The sequence below is a fragment of the Lithobates pipiens genome, unplaced genomic scaffold, assembly GCF_037356315.1.
Source record: "Lithobates pipiens isolate NorthernLeopardFrog02 unplaced genomic scaffold, aLitPip1_a1.2 Scaffold_19, whole genome shotgun sequence".
In the NCBI taxonomy this organism is placed as follows: Eukaryota; Metazoa; Chordata; class Amphibia; order Anura; family Ranidae; genus Lithobates; species Lithobates pipiens.
In genome coordinates this window covers 583,841,079-583,860,082 of record NW_027507764.1, presented here as the reverse complement: position 1 = coordinate 583,860,082, position 19,004 = coordinate 583,841,079, and the positions used below count along the sequence as shown (strand labels likewise).

Here is a 19,004-nt window from a genome sequence, read left to right as displayed (position 1 = left end):
AGGCAATCTGCTTTGGAAGCTTTCTTTGCCGAATCGTTGCAGTGACCATGGGGGAGAGACTCTGCGGTATGTGACTCCAGTAATGGGAGTCACAGAGTTCCGGTGAGCAGGCTGTGTGACAGGTGTTGGTGGAGGAAAACCCATGGGCAACTTTATGCACCATTGGAAGCCATTGATGGAAGTTTATGGACACTACACTTTCATACGATTGATTTTTTTGGACACCGCACATTCTACTTGAATGTCCACTGGAGAAATCTGGGGGCAGTCACAAGTATTTATTTGTCTGCACGCTTGCACTTTAGAGTACTTTTAGGAATATTGTTATAGATTTTGCACGTTGATTATGGTCATTTATCTTTGTTTATCCACTGGAGATATCTAGTGGTCATTTATGTTATTGCTCTTAATTTTGCACTTCAAGTTGGTATCAGTTTAACCACTTCAGCTCCGGACCAATAAACACCTTAAGGACCAGAGGTCTTTTTCCAATTTCGCACTGCGCTGCTTTAACTGGTAATTGCGCGGTCATGCAATATTGCACCCAAACGAAATTTGCGTCCTTTTCTTCCCACAAATAGAGCTTTCTTTTGATGGTATTTGATTGCCTCTGCGATTTTTTTTTTTTGCGATATAAATGGAAAAAGAGCGAAAATTTTGAAAAAAAAAGATATTTTCTTCTTTTTGTTATAAGAAAAATCGAATAAACTAAATTTTAGTCATACATTGAGGGCAAAATTTATTCAGCCACATGTCTTTAGTAAAAAAAATGTCAATAAGCGTATATTTTTTGGTTTGCGCAAAAGTTATAGCGTCTACAAACTAGAGTACATTTTCTGGAATTTACACAGCTTTTAATTTATGACTGCCTATCTCATTTCTTGAGGTGCTAAAATGGCAGGGCAGTACAAATCCCCCCCAAATGACCCCATTTTGGAAAGTAGACACCCCAAGGAAATTGCTGATGGGTATGTTGAGCCCATTGAATATTTATTTTTTTTGTCCTAAGGGATTGAATAATGACAAAAAAAAAATTTTTTTTACAAAAAGTTGTCACTAAATGATATATTGCTCACACATGCCATGGTTATATGTGGAATTGCACCCCAAAATATATTCCGCTACTTCTCCCGAGTATGGGGATACCACATGTGTGGGACTTTTTGGGAGTCTAGTCGCGCACGGCACCCCGAAAACCAATCACCACCTTCAGGATTTCTAAGGGTGCAAATTTTTGATTTAACTCCTCACTACCTATCACAGTTTCGAAGGCCATAAAATGCCAAAATAGCACAAAACCCCCCAAAATGACCCCATTTTGGAAAGTAGACACCCCAAGCTATTTACTGAGAGGCATGTTGAGTCCATGGAATATTTTATATTTTGCCACAAGTTGCGGGAATATTACAAACTTTTTTTTTTTGCACAAAGTTGTCACTATGATATATTGCTCACACATGCTATGGGCAGAAGTCAAATTACACCCCAAAATAAATTCTGCTGCTTCTCCCGAGTACGGGGATACCACATGTGGGGGACTTTTTGGGAGCCTAGCCACGTACGGGACCCCGAAAACCAAGCACTGCCTTCCGGATTTAAATATAAAATGCTACCAAAAAACCTGTTAGCGATGGCAGGGATCAGGCCTGACTCTGCGATCGCTGCAGTTATGTGTTTAGTGTTTTGTAAGTGACAGTGATCGATCGATACTGCACTTGGGTGGGCTGGGCAGAGGGGCAAAACGCAGGTGCTAGCAGGTATCTGGGCTGATCCCGCTAACAATGCGTTTTTTTGGAACCCTAAACTGCTGGGGACGCTAGTATAGATCTGATCAGATCAGATATTGATCTGTTCAGATTCTATAGCACTACGGGAGGTGTATGCTTTGCGTGTGGGTGTTAGCGGTACTGGCACTAACCTAGCGCTGCCTGGGGTGACGCAGACCCTTACCCTAAAACCTAATTGATATCACCCGCCGGGTGATCAGGGGGTTAAACCTTTATTGGGTAATAAATGGTGGGTGCCCTGATGCTATAAAAAACAAACTAACCAGAGTCACCCGTAACACTTATACGGTGATCAGTGGTGAAAGGGTTAACTAGGGGCAATCAGGGGGTTCAAATTTTTATTAGGTAGTATATGGGGGTCCCTGGCGCTATATAAAAACCTGACGGGGAACCTAAATAACTAACTGGCTAACCAGCGTCACCAGTGACACTTATACTGTGATCGCTGGTGAAAGGGGGTGAAAGGGTTAACTAGCAGCAATCAGGGGGTTAAAACCATTATTGGGTAGTATATCGGGGTACCTAGCGCTATAAAAACCTGGCGGTGAACCTAAAAAAATAACTAGCTACCTAGCGACACATGCAGCGATCAGAAAAATGATCGCTTAGTGACAATGGCAAAAGGGGGTGAAAGGGTTAACTAGCGGCAATCAGGGGGTTAAAACCATTATTGGGTAGTATATCGGGGTACCTAGCGCTATAAAAACCTGGCGGTGAACCTAAAAAAATAACTAGCTACCTAGCGACACTGATGCAGCGATCAGAAAAATGATCGCTTAGTGACACTGGCAAAAGGGGGTGAAAGGGTTAACTAGCGGCAATCAGGGGGTTAAAAACATTATTGGGTAGTATATCGGGGTACCTAGCGCTATAAAAACCTGGTGGTGAACCTAAAAAAATAACTAGCTACCTAGCGACACATGCAGCGATCAGAAAAATGATCGCTTAGTGACACTGGCAAAAGGGGGTGAAAGGGTTAACTCTAGGGGCAATCAGGGGGTTAAATCTTTATTGGGGGGTGATAGGGGGCTACCCTGGACCTAACACTAACTGTCCTGACAGTTTTTACTGTCACAACTGACACTGAATGCATTGATCAGTAAAGAAATGATCAATGCAATCAGTGACACTGTGACTGGGGGGGGGGGGGGGGTTGTGTGCCTGTGTGTACCTACATGTCAGTGTAGTGTTGGTGCACACTTACTTTTAGTCTTCTCCTCGTAGTCCGGTCAAAAAGACCGCCCCGAGGAGAATGACATCACTTCCTCCTTCCTGTGTAAACAATACACAGTGGGAGGAAGCTTCTCATTGGCCAGGAGCGATCCAGAGGGGGTGGCCGAAAACGAACGGCCATCCCCTCATCACGGAGCGCTCCTGGAGGGAACCGGACCGTCGTATCCAACGGGAGGGGGTCCGATTGGACCCCCCACCAGCTGGAAGGCAATCACGTACATCTAGGTGGTTGTGCCTGCCTGTGCCATTGTGCTGACGTACATTGGCAATACGGCGGTCCTGAAGTGGTTAAGGTGCGCGGTTAGAATTTCTCACTGATGGGATGTCACCAGATCAAGGCCCTCAGGTTTTTTTTTTAATTCATAACTTTCTATTTATGTATTTTTTTTTTTTTGGGGTGTACATGTACATAAAAGACATGTAAAGAGGTTACATCACATTCACTGCAAGGAGAACTCCCATATTTAACCACTTTAAGACCAGACCTATTCTGACTGTTCTCTCATATCGTATATACTCGAGTATAGGCCGACCCGAATATAAGCCGAGGCACCTAATTTTACCACAAAAAACTGGGAAAATGTATTGACTCGAGTATAAGCCTAGGGTGGGAAATGCGGCAGCTACTGGGTAAACAATGTCCATCTGTAGCCTCACTGTGCCCATCAGCAGCCTCACTGTGCCCATCAGCAGCCTCACTGTGCCCATCTGTAGCCTCACTGTGCCCATCTGTAGCCTCACTGTACCCATCAGCAGCCTCACTGTACCCATCAGCAGCCTCACTGTGCCCATTTGCAGCCTCACTGTGCCCATCTGTAGCCTCACTGTGCCCATCAGCAGCCTCACTGTGCCCATCTGTAGCCTCACTGTACCCATCAGCAGCCTCACTGTGCCCATTCGCAGCCTCACTGTGCCCATCTGCAGCTGTACCTGTGATAACTAAAACAGCGGGTGTCTCCCGCTGTGATATGCAGTCTGTTCGGGGGCCGTCCTTTGTAAAAAAAAGTCCTGCCTCCTCCTCGTCTTTGATAGAGGGAAAACTAATACAGTTTCCCAGCATTGTATCAGTGTTCTGTCTATCATGGACGAGAAGGAGGCGGGGCTTTGTTACAATGGACGGCCACCGAACAGACTGCATGACAAAGCGGGGGACACCCACTGTTTTAGTTATCACAGGTACAACTGCAGATGGGCACAGTGAGGCTGCAGATGGGCACAGTGAGGAGACACCCACTGTTTAGTTATCACAGGTATAGCTGTAGATGGGCACCCTGACTTGAGTATAAGCCAGGGGGTGGGGGGATGCCAGCCTAAAAAATGTGCTGAAAAACTCGACTTATATATGGTATATGTAAAAACTCAGCATTTTTTTTTGCTAGAAAATGAATTAGAACCCCCAAAAATTATATATATTATATATATATAATTTTTTTTTTTTTTTTTGGCAGAGGCCCTAGAGAATATGCAATCATTCACGTCATGCGGTACTTGCTCAATGGTTTTTCAAATACAAATTTTTGGTAAAAAATACACTTTGATGAAGGTTAGTGCACACAAACACAATATACACTCACCGGCCATTTTATTAGGTACCCCTGTTTAATTGCTTGGTAACACAAATTGCTAGTCAGCCAATCACATGGCAGTAACCCAATGCATTTAGGCATCTAGACATGGTGAAGACGACTTGCTGAAGTTCAAACCGAGCATCAGAATGGGGAAGAAAGGGGATTTAAGTGACTTTGGATGTGGCATGGTTGTTGGTGCCAGACGGGCCGGTCTGAGTACTTCAAAAACAGCTGATCTACTGGGATTTTCACACACAACCATCTCTCGGGTTTACAGAGAATAGTGGGAAAAAGAGAAAATATCCAGTGAGCGGCGGTTGTGTGGAGGAAAATGCTTTCTTGATATCAGAGGTGAGAGGAGAATGAGCAGTTCCAGTTGAAAGAAAGGTAACAGTAACTCAAATAACCACCCAAGGTATGTAGAATACCATCTCTGAATGCACAAAACCTCCAACCTTGAAGCAGATGGGCTACACCAGCAGAAGACCACACTGCCACTCCTGTCAGCTAAGAACAGGAAACTGAGGGTACAATTGGCACAGGCTCATGAAAATTGGACAATAGAAGATTGGAAACACATTGCCTGGTCTGATGAGTCTCGATTTCTGCTGCGACATTCAGATGGTCGGGTCAGAATTTGTTGTAAACAACATGAAAGCATGGATCCATCCTGTCTTGTATCACCAGGTCAGGCTGGCGGTGGTGGTGAAATGGTGTGGGAGGATATTTTCTTGTCACACTTTAGTCCCCTTAGTACCATATGAGTATAGTTTAAATGCCACGGCCTACCTGAGTCTTGTTGGTGACCATGTCCATCCCTTTATGACTACAGTGTCCCCATCTTCTGATGGCTCCTCCCAGCAGGATAATGCCCCATGTCACAAAGTTCCAATCATCTCACCACTGGATAATGAGGTCCCTGTCCTCCAATGGCTCCACACTCACCACATCTCATCCAATAGAGCAGTGGTTCTCAACCCTGTTCTTAAGTACCTCCCACAGGCCATGTTTGCCGGTTTTCCTTCATCTTGCACGGGTGCTTTAAATCAGAGTCAATGGCTTGGTATATTGGGCAGCTATTTTATTTAAGAGAAATTCCCAAAACATGGCCTGTTGGGGGTACTTAAAGAGGAGCTGCACCTAAAAAAAAAATATTAAAAGCCAGCAGCTACTAATATTGCAGCTGCTGACTTTTAATAATATCACACTTACCTGTCCCAGGTTCCAGCGATGTCGGCGGCAGATGACGAGCGATCGCTCGTCTCGCTGCAGCCACCGCCCCCATCCTCTGTCAGGGAATCGGGAAGTGAAGCATGAGGGCTTCACTGCCCGGTTCCCTACTGCGCATGCGCGAGTCGCGCTGCGCTTCTCTTATGGTCCCCCGCTGTGTCTCTGGGAACTGTGTGTTTCCCAGAACACAACGGGGGGGGGGGCGGAGCGATGCGGGGGTCTGCGGCGGTCTGGCTGGAAGTGGGTGCAGTTACCTGGATTATTCAGGTAACTGCACCCCCCTCCCCCCTGAAAGGTGCCGATTGTGGCACCGGAGGGGGGGAGGGATAATACTAGCGGAACTTCCCCTTTAGGGTGAAGAACCGCTTTAAGGACATGGTTGAGAGCCACTGCTTTAAACATTTTTTTTTATTGTTAGTCAATTTTTTTATTTACGGTCTCTTTAATTTTTTTTTTTTATCAACTTTATTGTTATCACAAGGAGTGAACAACATCCCTTGTGATAGCATGGGCAGTCACAGATCCTCTTTACTGAAAGATCTGGGGTCTATTATCCAGATCTCTCCTCTGCCCATAAAAGCATCTGATCACACCAAAATCTGTTTGATCCGATGCTTTCCCGAGACAGTAATGGCTTGTTTACATCCTGGCGAAACAGGAAGGAATACTCGCTGCTTCTGGTTTCCTAGACCATAGAGATGATTGGAGACATTGCGGTCCTAGGTCATCTCTATGGTCAGCCAGCAGGACTGTTGGCTTCAGTCCTGTGTTTCCCGTTGAGGCCGGAAGGAGGCCAGGAGGGGGGGCACTTCCGCAACCTGTAAAAGCGATTCAGCGGCTTAGCCGCTAAGATAGCCTTTAAAAAAAAAAGAGCATCTTTGCCTGAAAAACAACAGATCCTGGGATGATGCCCGTAGCTGCAGGCATCATCACGGTATAACCACTTGAAAAACCATGACGTACTGGTACATTGCTGGGGCTAAAGTGTTTGAATGGAGTATAAATGTTGCCAGGACCCTCAGGTTTGCCCCACCAAAAGATCGCAGGAGCAGGATGGATATGTTTAGGAGACAGGACGGGACGGAATGAGGCAGCAGGTCAGTGTCCAGGTAGAATAGTCAGGGTCCAAGCAGAGGTCAGGGTTCGCATATATTGCAAATTTGTGTTCAAGCTGGCCAACGATCCCTCCTTTTCCAGTCTCTACTCTATTTTGCAAAACGGTAAATGTTAGCTGTTCGCGTTCAGCTATTTGGACATCAAGACACCATGTTGTTGTTGCTCTAAATTTACAGCAGCATCAACTGAAAGTTGATGGACGAGTTTGATGCCACACTGAGCAGATTGGAGAAAATACAGCAACATAAATAAATAAAAATATCAGCAGTTACGATTCATGCAGGTTTAAAAAGAACATGTCCCAAATCTTAGAAACCATATTCCATGATTCAGCAGATCCAGAGATAAAGACAGCTGATGCCATTTGCAAAGCACAACCTTGGAAAACTGAAGTTGGTCTCCTCCTGCCCCATCTTCAATGTTCTTCAATGGTCTGTGTCACCTTCCTAATTCCCACCCTGCCAGGCTCCCCCTCTCCAGCAGCCAGTGGCATTTTCGGGTTTCCCTTGTCATAGGCACAGGTCAATAAAATTGACCCCACCAATTTAAAGGGTTAGCCTCCACGTCTAGTGCCCGTGCAATGCTTGCCCTTCCTTCCAAACTCCTCCCGTCCATTTTTTTTCTTGTCCATTTCTTTACTGGATGCACTGAGATTGGCTGTCTCTTAGCCCTTGTACACACGGTCGGAGATTCCGACAACCAAATCCGTCAGATTTTGTCCGACGGATTTTGTCCGAAACTGTTGTATACACACGGTCAGACAAAGTTGTCGGAAAATCCGACGTGATGACGTTATTTCGTTACGATGGGAAAACGTTCACGCTAGTAGCCAATAGCTTTGGTGTAGGAATTTGATCTGAGCATGCGTGGTACTTTGTCCGATCGGAATTTTCTACACATGATCGGAGTATGTCCGATCGGAGCATTTTGTCAGAAAATTTTACCAACAAGTTGGAAAACTTGGTCCGTCGGATACTCCGACGGAAACAGTCCAATGGAGACCACACACAGTCGGAATATCCGACAAAACGGTCCGATCGCACACATTCCGTCGGAATCTCCGACCGTGTGTACAAGGGCTTAGATGTGCTTTTCCGCCACCTGCCGCCTAGCAGGATCTTCTACTCATCCAATATGCTCTTGTGCTGGGGTCTGCGGTCTTGCTGCCTGGTCTGATCCACTCTTTCCCCCTGTACGCTACTATTCTATGAACCAGCCTGCTTTGGTGTGCAGCTTAGGAGTCGTGACCTGAAGCCAGCATGCAGCTAAGCCCAAACCGCCATCAAGGGGTCCCCGGTTGTGACCTGGGGCCAGCATGCAGCTAGGTCTAAACCTCCATCAGGGGGTCCCCGAGTTGTGACCCAGGGCTAGCATGCAGCTAAGTCCAAAACTCCAAACTCCGTTAGGGGGTCTCTGGTTGTGACCTGGGGCCAGCATGCAGTTAAGTCCAAACCTCCGTCTGGGGGTTCCTGGTTGTGACCCAGGGTCAGCATTCAGCTAAGTCTAGATCTCCATTTAGGGGGCCCCCGGACGTGACCTGGGGCCAGCATGCAGCTAAGTCTAAACCTCCATCAGGGGGTCCCCGAGTTGTGACCCAGGGCCAGCATGCAGCTAAGTCCAAAACTCCAAACTCCATTAGGAGGTCTCTGGTCGTTAACTGGGACTAGCGTGCAGCTATGTCCAAACCTTCATCAGGGTAACCCTGGTTGTGACCTGGGGCCAGCATGCAGCACAAAATCCGACGTGATGACGTTATTTCGTTACGACGGGACTACGTTCAGGCTAGTAGCCAATAGCTTTGGTGTAGGAATTTGATCTGAGCATGCGTGGCACTTTGTCCTATCAGAATTCTCTACATATGATTGGACAAAGTCCGATCGGATCATGTTGTCGGAAAATTTTATAGCCAAGCTGGAAAACGTGGTCCGTCGGATATTCCGATGGAAACAGTCCGATGGAGAACATGCGGTTGGATTATCCAACAACACGGTCCGATCGGACATTTTCCGTCAGAATGTCCGACCGTGTGTACAATGGCTTAGACCCCACACCCTGGGGGACGCCATGTTACCCGCCTCACATGAGTTCACTTCATTCACCTTCATGAGAGTCTACAATCACAAACATTCTTTCACAGAAAAAGTCAAAACTTGCATATGGCTTTGGCAGTTTGAATGGCCCAGATTTGTGAAAGCTTTAACACAAATGTTCTACATCATGAAAGGACAATTGCCATCTAAACCGCTGGGACCTAAGACAACTGATTTACTGGGGAAAAAAAATGAACCAGTTACGTAGAATTAGAACATCAGTATATTGGAAACTCAGCAGTGTCCATTACATGGCCGGCTCCCGAGTGCGATTTGATCCATGCCGGGTATCCAGGACAAGCTATATTTCTCTGGTGGGATTTTATAGACCCGCGTATTGCTTCGTTGCTGTCTGGTGGAGCAGAAAGTAACAAGCGGTGATTATACTTGTACTACCGACTGTCCCCTGATCCAGAATATGGACAATATACGACCGGCCTAAGGACGTTCAGGTTTAAAACAAACCAATTTCAAAAAGCTAAAATATGAACAAATGATCACATACAGCACTAAGGTGTTAGTTCCCGAAAATGATGAATGATGACATGAATGGTGCCACCCCCATCAAATCATTCTCTGCAGCCATTACCTTTTGTACCACCACTCCCTTTAGAATGTAAGCTGTACGGGCCGGGCTCTCCTGTACCTTGTGTATTGTACTGTAATTGTGTTGTCCCCCCTTATACATTGTAAAGCACTGCGTAAACTGTTGGCGCTATATAAATCGTGAATAATAATAATAATTATTATTTTCACTATGGATCTGCAATTCCTGTACAAATTGAAAAAGGCTGCAATACTCAGAGGAGGAGCGGGAGATGAAGGGCGCAATGGAACTTAGTAGGTTCTTCATCCAACACCGGATTTGCCAGGGCTGGACAATATAGAGAATAATTCTTGGGTTGCCCGGATCTTCAATCTCCATCTCATAGAGACACATGTAATTCTATAATATCGATCGCACAAATGTTTCGCTATATCCAGCCGAGAAGCCAAAACCCTCGTGCCTGCAGAGTCCTACAATCACCAACCTTGGTGTAGAATAGTGGTGCTCAACTTACAAGGTAAAGAGGTCCTCAGAGATCAACATGGGGCTGCACATAACATTTACTATATGTAATGCCGCGTACACACGGGCGGACTTTTCAACATCCAAAGTCTGACGGAATGATTCCGGCAGACTATTCGATCGTGTGTGGGCTGCAGCGGACTTTTGATTTGCAAAAGTCTGACAGACTTTAGAAATGGAACATGTTTCAAATTTTTCCGCCAGAACTCCGCCGGACCCAGTTCCTACCGAGAAATCCGCTCGTGTGTATGCTAGTCCGATGGACAAAAACTGACGCGAGGGCAGCTATTGGCTACTGGCTATGAACTTCCTTATTCTAGTCCAGTCGTACGTCATCACGTTCGAATCCGTCTGACTTTGGTGTGATTGTGTGTGGCCAAGTCCTTTCATTCGGAAAGTCCATCAGAACTCTGTCAGAACTCCGTCGAAAGTCTGTCGGACCTAAGTCCGGTCGTGTGTACGCAGCATAAGGCTACAGGAGGCTAACTCTATTGGTGACTTGCTTATCCCCTTAAGCCCCTGTACATACGGTCGGAGATTCTGCCAACCAAATCCGTCCGATTTTGTCAGTCGGATTTAGTCCGACGGATTGTGTCCGAAACTGTTATGCATGCACCACGTTGTGGTGCATACACACGGTCGGACTAAGTTGTCGAAAAATCCGATCTTTCAGAACGTGATGACGTAATTTCGTTACAGTGGGACTACATTCAGGCTAGTAGCCAATAGCTTTGATGTAGGAATTTGATCTGAGCATGCGTGGCACTTGGTCCGATCAAAATTCTCTACACATGATCGGAGTATGTCCGATCAAACCAGTTGGTCGGGAAATATTTCCAACATGTTGGAAAATTGGGTCCTACGGATATTCCGACGGAATCAGTCCGATGCAGACCACACACAGTCGGATTATCCGAAGACACGGTCCGATAGGACACATTCCGACGGATTCTCTGACCGTGTGTACAAGGGCTAACTCAGCTACCCTACAGGATTTGACAGAAAACATGCAGTGCTTACGGAAAGTATTCACAGCGCTTCACTTTTTCCACATTTTGTTATGTTACAGCCTTATTTCAAAATAGATTAAATTCATGATTTTCCTCAAAATTGCACTTACAATTCCCCCATAATGACAGCGTGAAAGAAGTTGCTTTGAAATCTTTGCAGTCTTCACAGCCTTTATCATGACACTCAAAATTGAGTTCAGGTGCATCATATTTCCACTGGTCATCATTTCTAGAATCTGATTGCAGTCAGACTGTGGTAAATTCAGTTGATTGGACATGATTTGGAAAGGCACACGCCTGCCTATAGAAGGTCCCACAGGTAACAGTGCATGTCGGAGCACAAACCAAGCCATGAAGTCCAAGGAAATGTCTGTAGACCCCCAAGACAGGATTGTATGGAGGCACAGATCGGGGGAAGGGTACAGAAAAATGTCTGCAGCATTGAAGGTCCCAATGAGCACAGTGGCCTCCATCATCTGTAAATGGAAGAAGTTTGGAACCACCAGGACTCTTCCTAGAGCGGGTCGTCCAGCCAAATTGAATGATTGGAGGAGAAGGGCCTTCATCAGAGAGGTGTCCCGATGGTCACGCTAACAGAGCTCCAACGTTTCTCTGTGAAGAGAGGAGAACATTCCAGAAGAACAACCATCTCTGCAGTATTCCATCAATCAGGCCTGTATGGTAGAGTGGCCAGACGGAAGCCACTTCTCAGTAAAACGCACATCACAGCCCGCCTGGAGTTTGCCAAGATGCACATGAAGGACTCAGACCATGAGGAGCAAAATTCTCTGGTCTGATGAAACAAAGATTGAACTTTTTGGCCTGAATGGAAAGCGTCATGTCTGAAGGAAACCAGGCACCGCTCATCACCTGGCCAATACAATCCCTACAGTGAAGCATGGTGGTGGCAGCATCATTCTGTGGGGATGTTTTTTAATGGCAGGAACTGAGAGACTAGTCTGGGTTGAGCGAAAGATGAATGCATAAGTGATACTTATGTACATGGGAGGAGCCTGTGATACTTATGTACGTGGGAGGAGCCTGTGATACTTATGTACATGGGAGGAGCCTGTGATACTTATGTACGTGGGAGGAGCCTGTGATACTTATGTACGTGGGAGGAGCCTGTGATACTTATATACATGGGAGGAGTCTGTGATACTTATGTACGCGGGAGGAGCCTGTGATACTTATGTACGTGGGAGGAGCATGTGATACTTATGTACATGGGAGGAGCATGTGATACTTATGTACGTGAGAGGAGCATGTGATACTTATGTACGTGAGAGGAGCATGTGATACTTATGTACGTGGGAGGAGCCTGTGATACTTTTGTACGTGGGAGGAGCCTGTGATACTTATGTACATGGGAGGAGCCTGTGATACTTATGTACGTGGGAGGAGCCTGTGATACTTATGTACATGGGAGGAGCCTGAGATACTTATGTACGTGGGAGGAGCATGTGATACTTATGTACGTGGGAGGAGCCTGTGATACTTATGTACGTGGGAGGAGTTTGTGATACTTATGTACGTGGGAGGAGCCTGTGATACTTATGTACGTGGGAGGAGCCTGTGATACTTATGTACGTGGGGGGAGCATGTAATACTTATGTACGTGGGAGGAGCATGTGATACTTATGTACGTGGGAGAAGCCTGTGATAATTATGTACATGGGAGGAGCCTGTGATACTTATGTACGTGGGAGGAGTCTGTGATACTTATGTACATGGGAGGAGCCCTGTGATACTGTGGTTTCCTCCCACCCTCCAAAGACATGCTGGTAGGATAACTGGCTCCTGTCCAAGTTGACCCTAATATGTATGCATGTGTAATAGGAACCTTAGATTGTAAGCTCCTTGGAGGCAGGAACTGATGCAAATGTGCAATATTACTGTATACATTGTCAGTGTCCTATAAATACATGTAATAAATAAAAAAAGAAGTCCTCTTGCAGTTTCTAATAGCATGAAACACCCACAATGCTCCTGGTACCCAGATACCAGGTAAGGATTTACATTCACGAAAATCACATTTAACTAAAAACACACAGCATTCAGGTATATGGAGAGTACATTCAGCCACAAATTAAAGGGTAACTCCACTCTCATGGGGAAAAAAACTGCAAATAAAAAAACGAATTAATATATCATATATGATTGTGACACCAGTAATATTGTCATTTCCTTTTCAATCTGCAGCCGCTGCAATTTTCTGTAAAATGCAATATGGCCACCTGGGGGCACTCTGTACACAGATGGTGCTCTTTAAGGGATATTAGATTGCTCTGAGCACGGTGCGATGGCTTTGCAATGGACATGAGACTAATGCACTTTGGTAACTATGGTAACGTAGGTAAGTACTTCGGTGAATGTGCTGGAGGAGAACTCAGTGCTCCTTTGTATATGATTTTTATAACATACTAATGGATTTATCTGTCCAATTTCAGACACAGACGTCTACCATCTCCTGAAGACGGGGAAACGCCTTGAGTAATTCTCTGGGGACATCACTTGGATATCAGCCTTTGAAGTATTATGTGACTCTGATATCTGACAATCATCATATTTTTCCTTAGAGCCCTAACAAGGGTCTATTTAAAAAAAAAAAATGTGCAAAAAAAATAAAAATAAAAAGGACTGTTCTCAGGCTATTTTCTTTTCTTGTTGAATGTTCTCCGAATATTTTAGGCAGTAGCAAAGATAGGTTCATGCAATACTAAACATAAAGCAAATCAGGAAAATACCTTAATATGGCCACTAGATGGCACTGAGGATTCTGGAGAATTCCTCTAACATTCTCCTGAATCCTTGCATTAGGCCTGTTCCTCCTAAACTGTATTTATTTCCTATGATTTTCATCTCAAACTAGTGGCCTGAAAGCGGGAGCTCCACCCAAAAGGGGAAGCTCTGCTTATCTGCTCCCCCCCCCCCCCACCACCACCGGTGCCATATTTGGAGGGGGGGTTACTGGTTTTGACAGGTACCCGCTCCCACTTCAAGGGAAGTTCGGCCCCCCTCCTCCCTTCCTCCGCCGCCGCCAGGCCATTCACAAAGCGCCGCAAGCTTCGCGTAGCTGGGAATCGGTTGTGAAGTCGCAAGGCTTTCTGTCTCTCTTGTATATTTCCTTATAGCCCTTCTAGATCCGATCCGCAGTATAGTGCTCATAGTCGCAGTTGATCGTCAAAAAAAATCGCACCACCATAAATCATCTTCAAAGTCTAGTCATCATAGATCTTCCAGATCTGAACAGCGCAGTAGAGATTATTCGCCCCCCCCCCCTCTTCTCACTCTAGTAAGAGACCAGAAAAATCATGTTGGGGTTGCAGGATGCCTGTTCCATCAGACAAGTCGCTCTGCGATCATTGCTTTTCTAAAGCTGCAGATGAGAGAGACGGTGCAGATCAACGTCTGGAGTCAATGGTGAAAAGGAGTCCTTGCAGCAAAGGGAAGTTCAAAAATGTATTGAGTCCCCTTTAGACCCATTACGTCCCTCAGTGGGCTATTGCAAGAGACATGGGAATCCTCCCAACCAAGCCGCCACTCTGTTCCTGTTTCAGACAGCGATTCGGAACTGGAAGATCCAGGTTTGGAATTTGACTATGCATTAGTGCCTGCATTAAGGCGGTGAGAGAGGCCCTGAAGTGGGAAGACCCTGTTACTCCCCTTCCCCCCCCCCCCCCCCCCCAAGCAGAGAAAGTTTTTCAAACAACTCAAAAAGGAGCGGCAATATTTTTCTTTTTTTATCAGAATTGGGAGAGATAATTTCATCATTTCCTTATACACACAATGCTCCGGGTCTCTGTCTCCCTCCCCCTGGATCACACTGCTGCCTTATACACACAATGCTCCGGCTCTGTCTCCCTCCCCCTGGATCACATTGCTGCCTTATACACACAATGCTCAGGGTCTCTGTCTCCCTCCCCCTGGATCACATTGCTGCCTTATACACACAATGCTCTGGCTCTGTCTCCCTCCCCCTGGATCACACTGCTGCCTTATACACACAATGCTCCGGGTCTCTGTCTCCCTCCCCTGGATCACACTGCTGCCTTATACAGACAATTTTTCGGCTCTCTGTCCCTCTCCTCCTCCACACTCTGCATCACACTGCTGCCTTAGCCCTTGTACACACGGTCGGAGATTCCGACTACCAAATCCGTCGGAGTAATTCCGACGGATTAATTCTGGAAGAGGTCCGGAAGTGATGTTGCATACACACGGTCGGACTAAGTTTGTCGGAAAATCCGATTGTACATAACGTGATGACGTTATTTCGTTAGGACGGGACTACGTTCAGGCTAGTAGCCAATAGCTTTGGTCTAGGAATTTGATCTGAGCATGCGTGGCACTTTGTCCGTCGGAGTAGGCTACACATGATCGGAGTATGTCCGATCGGAGCATTTTGTCGGAAAATTTTACCAACAAGTTGGAAAACTTGGTCCATCGGATACCCTGACGGAAACAGTCCGATGGAGACCACACACAGTCGGAATATCCGTCAAAACGGTCCGATAGGAAACATTCCGTCGGAATCTCTGACCGTGTGTACAAGGGCTAACACAGGCTCATCATTGGTTCTCACCTCCTTATCCAGCCGTGTGCTCAAGTTCCGTGCTCCTTCACACAATCTGTGATTAGCACTGCCATTGGAAGTCCCCTCCTCCTTCACCTCCCACTCTCTGCGCTACACACAGAGCCTCCCTCTGAGTTCACAGGAGACTGAACTACAGAGGAGGCATTAGTATTGACTGTCAGCACACACTGAGAACAACATTGGCCAGTATGCATCTGCTACAATGTTGATTTGTGGCAGAACCCCATGGGGACCGCCACAATTTTCTCATTGTTGGCGACCACTGTTCTAGGGCATCAGCACAGAAAATTAAGGCAGTATTTGTAAATGTTCTCCCAGAGTTCGGTCCTGAAAGACAGAATGCTGTTGAGCATTCAATGACCTAGTCCAATTATCTGCAGTCTGACAAACAGAAGTTGCAGCAATAGCTGGTTGCAGGGCTGGACCTGAAAGGGTAAATAAAGCCTTTATAAGCATCTTAAAAGGGGTTGTAAAGTCTCAAGGTTTTTCACCTTAATACATTCTATGCATTAAGGTGTAAAAACCTTCTGTGCTGCAGCCCCCCTACCCCCCCCCCCCCCCCACAGTATTGGCGGTTAGCTGCGTTTTTTAGCGGGACTGCAACATGCAGTGGACAGATTGGACACCTGACATTTTTGACACTTTTTTTTGGGGAACCAGTGACATTATTATAGTAATCAGTGCTAAAAATATGCACTGTTACTGTACTAATAACACATGGAGGGAAGGAGTTAACATCAGGGGCGATCAAGGGGTTAAATGTGTTCCCTATGTGTGTTTTCTAACTATATGGGGGACACTGTGACTGGGAAAACACAGGATCTGTGTCATCTCCTCTGTCAGAACGGAGATCTGCTGTGTTTACACAGGCAGACCCCCGTTCTGTCACTGCGGGGGATCGATCGCGGGTGGCTGGCGGACATAGAGTCCACCGCACCCACTCTTGGCTCCCCCGCTGGCCAATGGGAGCACGAGCCAGCCCATAAAAGGGAGTTCCGGAGCCAACGTAACAGTACAGCGCTTTGCGGGAACGAGCCACCTTGCCGCAGTATAATGACGGCGGTTGGTCGGCACGTGGTGGAAGTACACTTTGCAGTGTGAACGGCCCCTAAAAAGATAAAAAAATTACAAAAACAAGTGAAAAGCTTGTATGAGATTTAGTATTATGTTTAAAATAAACCGTCTGCAGCTCCTATTTTCTGTGTGTTGAGTTTTTTCCTCTTCCCCTCCTTCCCCTGACAATTCTTTTCCTCTTTCATTCCTCATCCATCTCCGCATCAAAACAGATGCTTGCCAATAAAAAAAAATTTTGTTTTTTCATCTGCCGCTGTTCGTTGAGCATACTTATGATTTCCATGAAGGAGACCGTCAGCTGCTCCACGTATCCCGGAATGAAAAATGGAAGTCAATAAAAATGATTGAGGTGCCCAGCGGGAGCATGTTCTGGTGCCCAGCGGGAGCGTGTTCTGGTGCCCAGTGGGAGCGTGTCCTGGTGTCCAGCGGGAGTGTGTTCTCGTGCCCAGTGGGAGCGTGTCCTGGTGTCCAGCGGGAGCGTGTTCTCGTGCCCAGTGGGAGCGTGTCCTGGTGTCCAGCGGGAGCGTGTTCTCGTGCCCAGCGGGAGTGTGCCTTGGTGTCCAGCGGGAGCATGTTCTCGTGCCTAGTGGGAGCGTATTCTTGTGCCTAGCGGGAGCGTATTCTTGTGCCTAGCGGGAGCGTATTCTTGTGCCTAGCGGGAGCGTGTTCCAGTGCCCAGGGGGAGTGTGTTCTGGTGCCCAGTGGGAGCGTGTCCTGGTGTCCAGCGGGAGTGTGTTCTCGTGCCCAGTGGGAGCGTGTCCTGGTGTCCAGCGGGAGTGTGTTCTCGTGCCCAGCGGGAGTGTGTCCTGGTGTCCAGCGGGAGTGTGTTCTCGTGCCCAGCGGGAGTGTGCCTTGGTGTCCAGCGGGAGCATGTTCTCGTGCCTAGTGGGAGCGTATTCTTGTGCCTAGCGGGAGCGTATTCTTGTGCCTAGCGGGAGCGTGTTCCAGTGCCCAGGGGGAGTGTGTTCTGGTGCCCAGTGGGAGCGTGTCCTGGTGTCCAGCGGAGCGTGTTCTCGTGCCCAGTGGGAGCGTGTCCTGGTGTCCAGCGGGAGTGTGTTCTCGTGCCCAGTGGGAGCGTGTCCTGGTGTCCAGCGGGAGTGTGTTCTCGTGCCCAGCGGGAGTGTGTCCTGGTGTCCAGCGGGAGCGTGTTCTCGTGCCCAGCGGGAGTGTGCCTTGGTGTCCAGCGGGAGCGTGTTCTCGTGCCTAGTGGGAGGGTATTCTTGTGCCTAGCGGGAGCGTATTCTTGTGCCTAGCGGGAGCGTATACTTGTGCCTAGCGGGAGCGTGTTCCAGTGCCCAGGGGGAGTGTGTTCTGGTGCCCAGTGGGAGCGTGTCCTGGTGTCCAGTGGGAGCGTGTTCTCGTGCCCAGTGGGAGCGTGTCCTGGTGTCCAGCGGGAGTGTGTTCTCGTGCCCAGCGGGAGTGTGTCCTGGTGTCCAGCGGGAGCGTGTTCTCATGCCCAGCGGGAGTGTGTCCTGGTGTCCAGCGGGAGCGTGTTCTCCTGCCCAGCGGGAGTGTGCCTTGGTGTCCAGCAGGAGCGTGTTCTCGTGCCTAGTGGGAGCGTATTCTTGTGCCTAGCGGGAGCGTATTCTTGTGCCTAGCGGGAGCGTATTCTTGTGCCTAGCGGGAGCGTGTTCCAGTGCCCAGGGGGAGTGTGTTCTGGTGCCCAGTGGGAGCATGTCCTGGTGTCCAGCGGGAGCATGTTCTCGTGCCCAGTGGGAGTGTGTTCTCGTGCCCAGTGGGAGCGTGTCCTGGTGTCCAGCGGGAGCGTGTTCTCGTGCCCAGTGGGAGCGTGTCCTGGTGTCCAGCGGGAGCATGTTCTCGTGCCTAGTGGGAGCGTATTCTTGTGCCTAGCGGGAGCGTATTCTTGTGCCTAGCGGGAGCGTGTTCCAGTGCCCAGGGGGAGTGTGTTCTGGTGCCCAGTGGGAGCGTGTCCTGGTGTCCAGCGGAGCGTGTTCTCGTGCCCAGTGGGAGCGTGTCCTGGTGTCCAGCGGGAGTGTGTTCTCGTGCCCAGTGGGAGCGTGTCCTGGTGTCCAGCGGGAGTGTGTTCTCGTGCCCAGCGGGAGCGTGTCCTGGTGTCCAGCCGGAGCGTGTTCTCGTGCCCAGCGGGAGTGTGCCTTGGTGTCCAGCGGGAGCGTGTTCTCGTGCCTAGTGGGAGCGTATTCTTGTGCCTAGCGGGAGCGTATTCTTGTGCCTAGCGGGAGCGTATTCTTGTGCCTAGCGGGAGCGTATA

The 19,004-nt window shown here is 47.8% G+C and overlaps 1 protein-coding gene across 3 annotated transcripts in view; it reads right to left on the bottom strand.

The window, feature by feature from the left end:
• Nucleotides 1-19,004, bottom strand: part of CUNH8orf82 (chromosome unknown C8orf82 homolog) — a 45,652-nt gene that overhangs the window by 20,121 nt on the left and 6,527 nt on the right. The window lies entirely within an intron of this gene.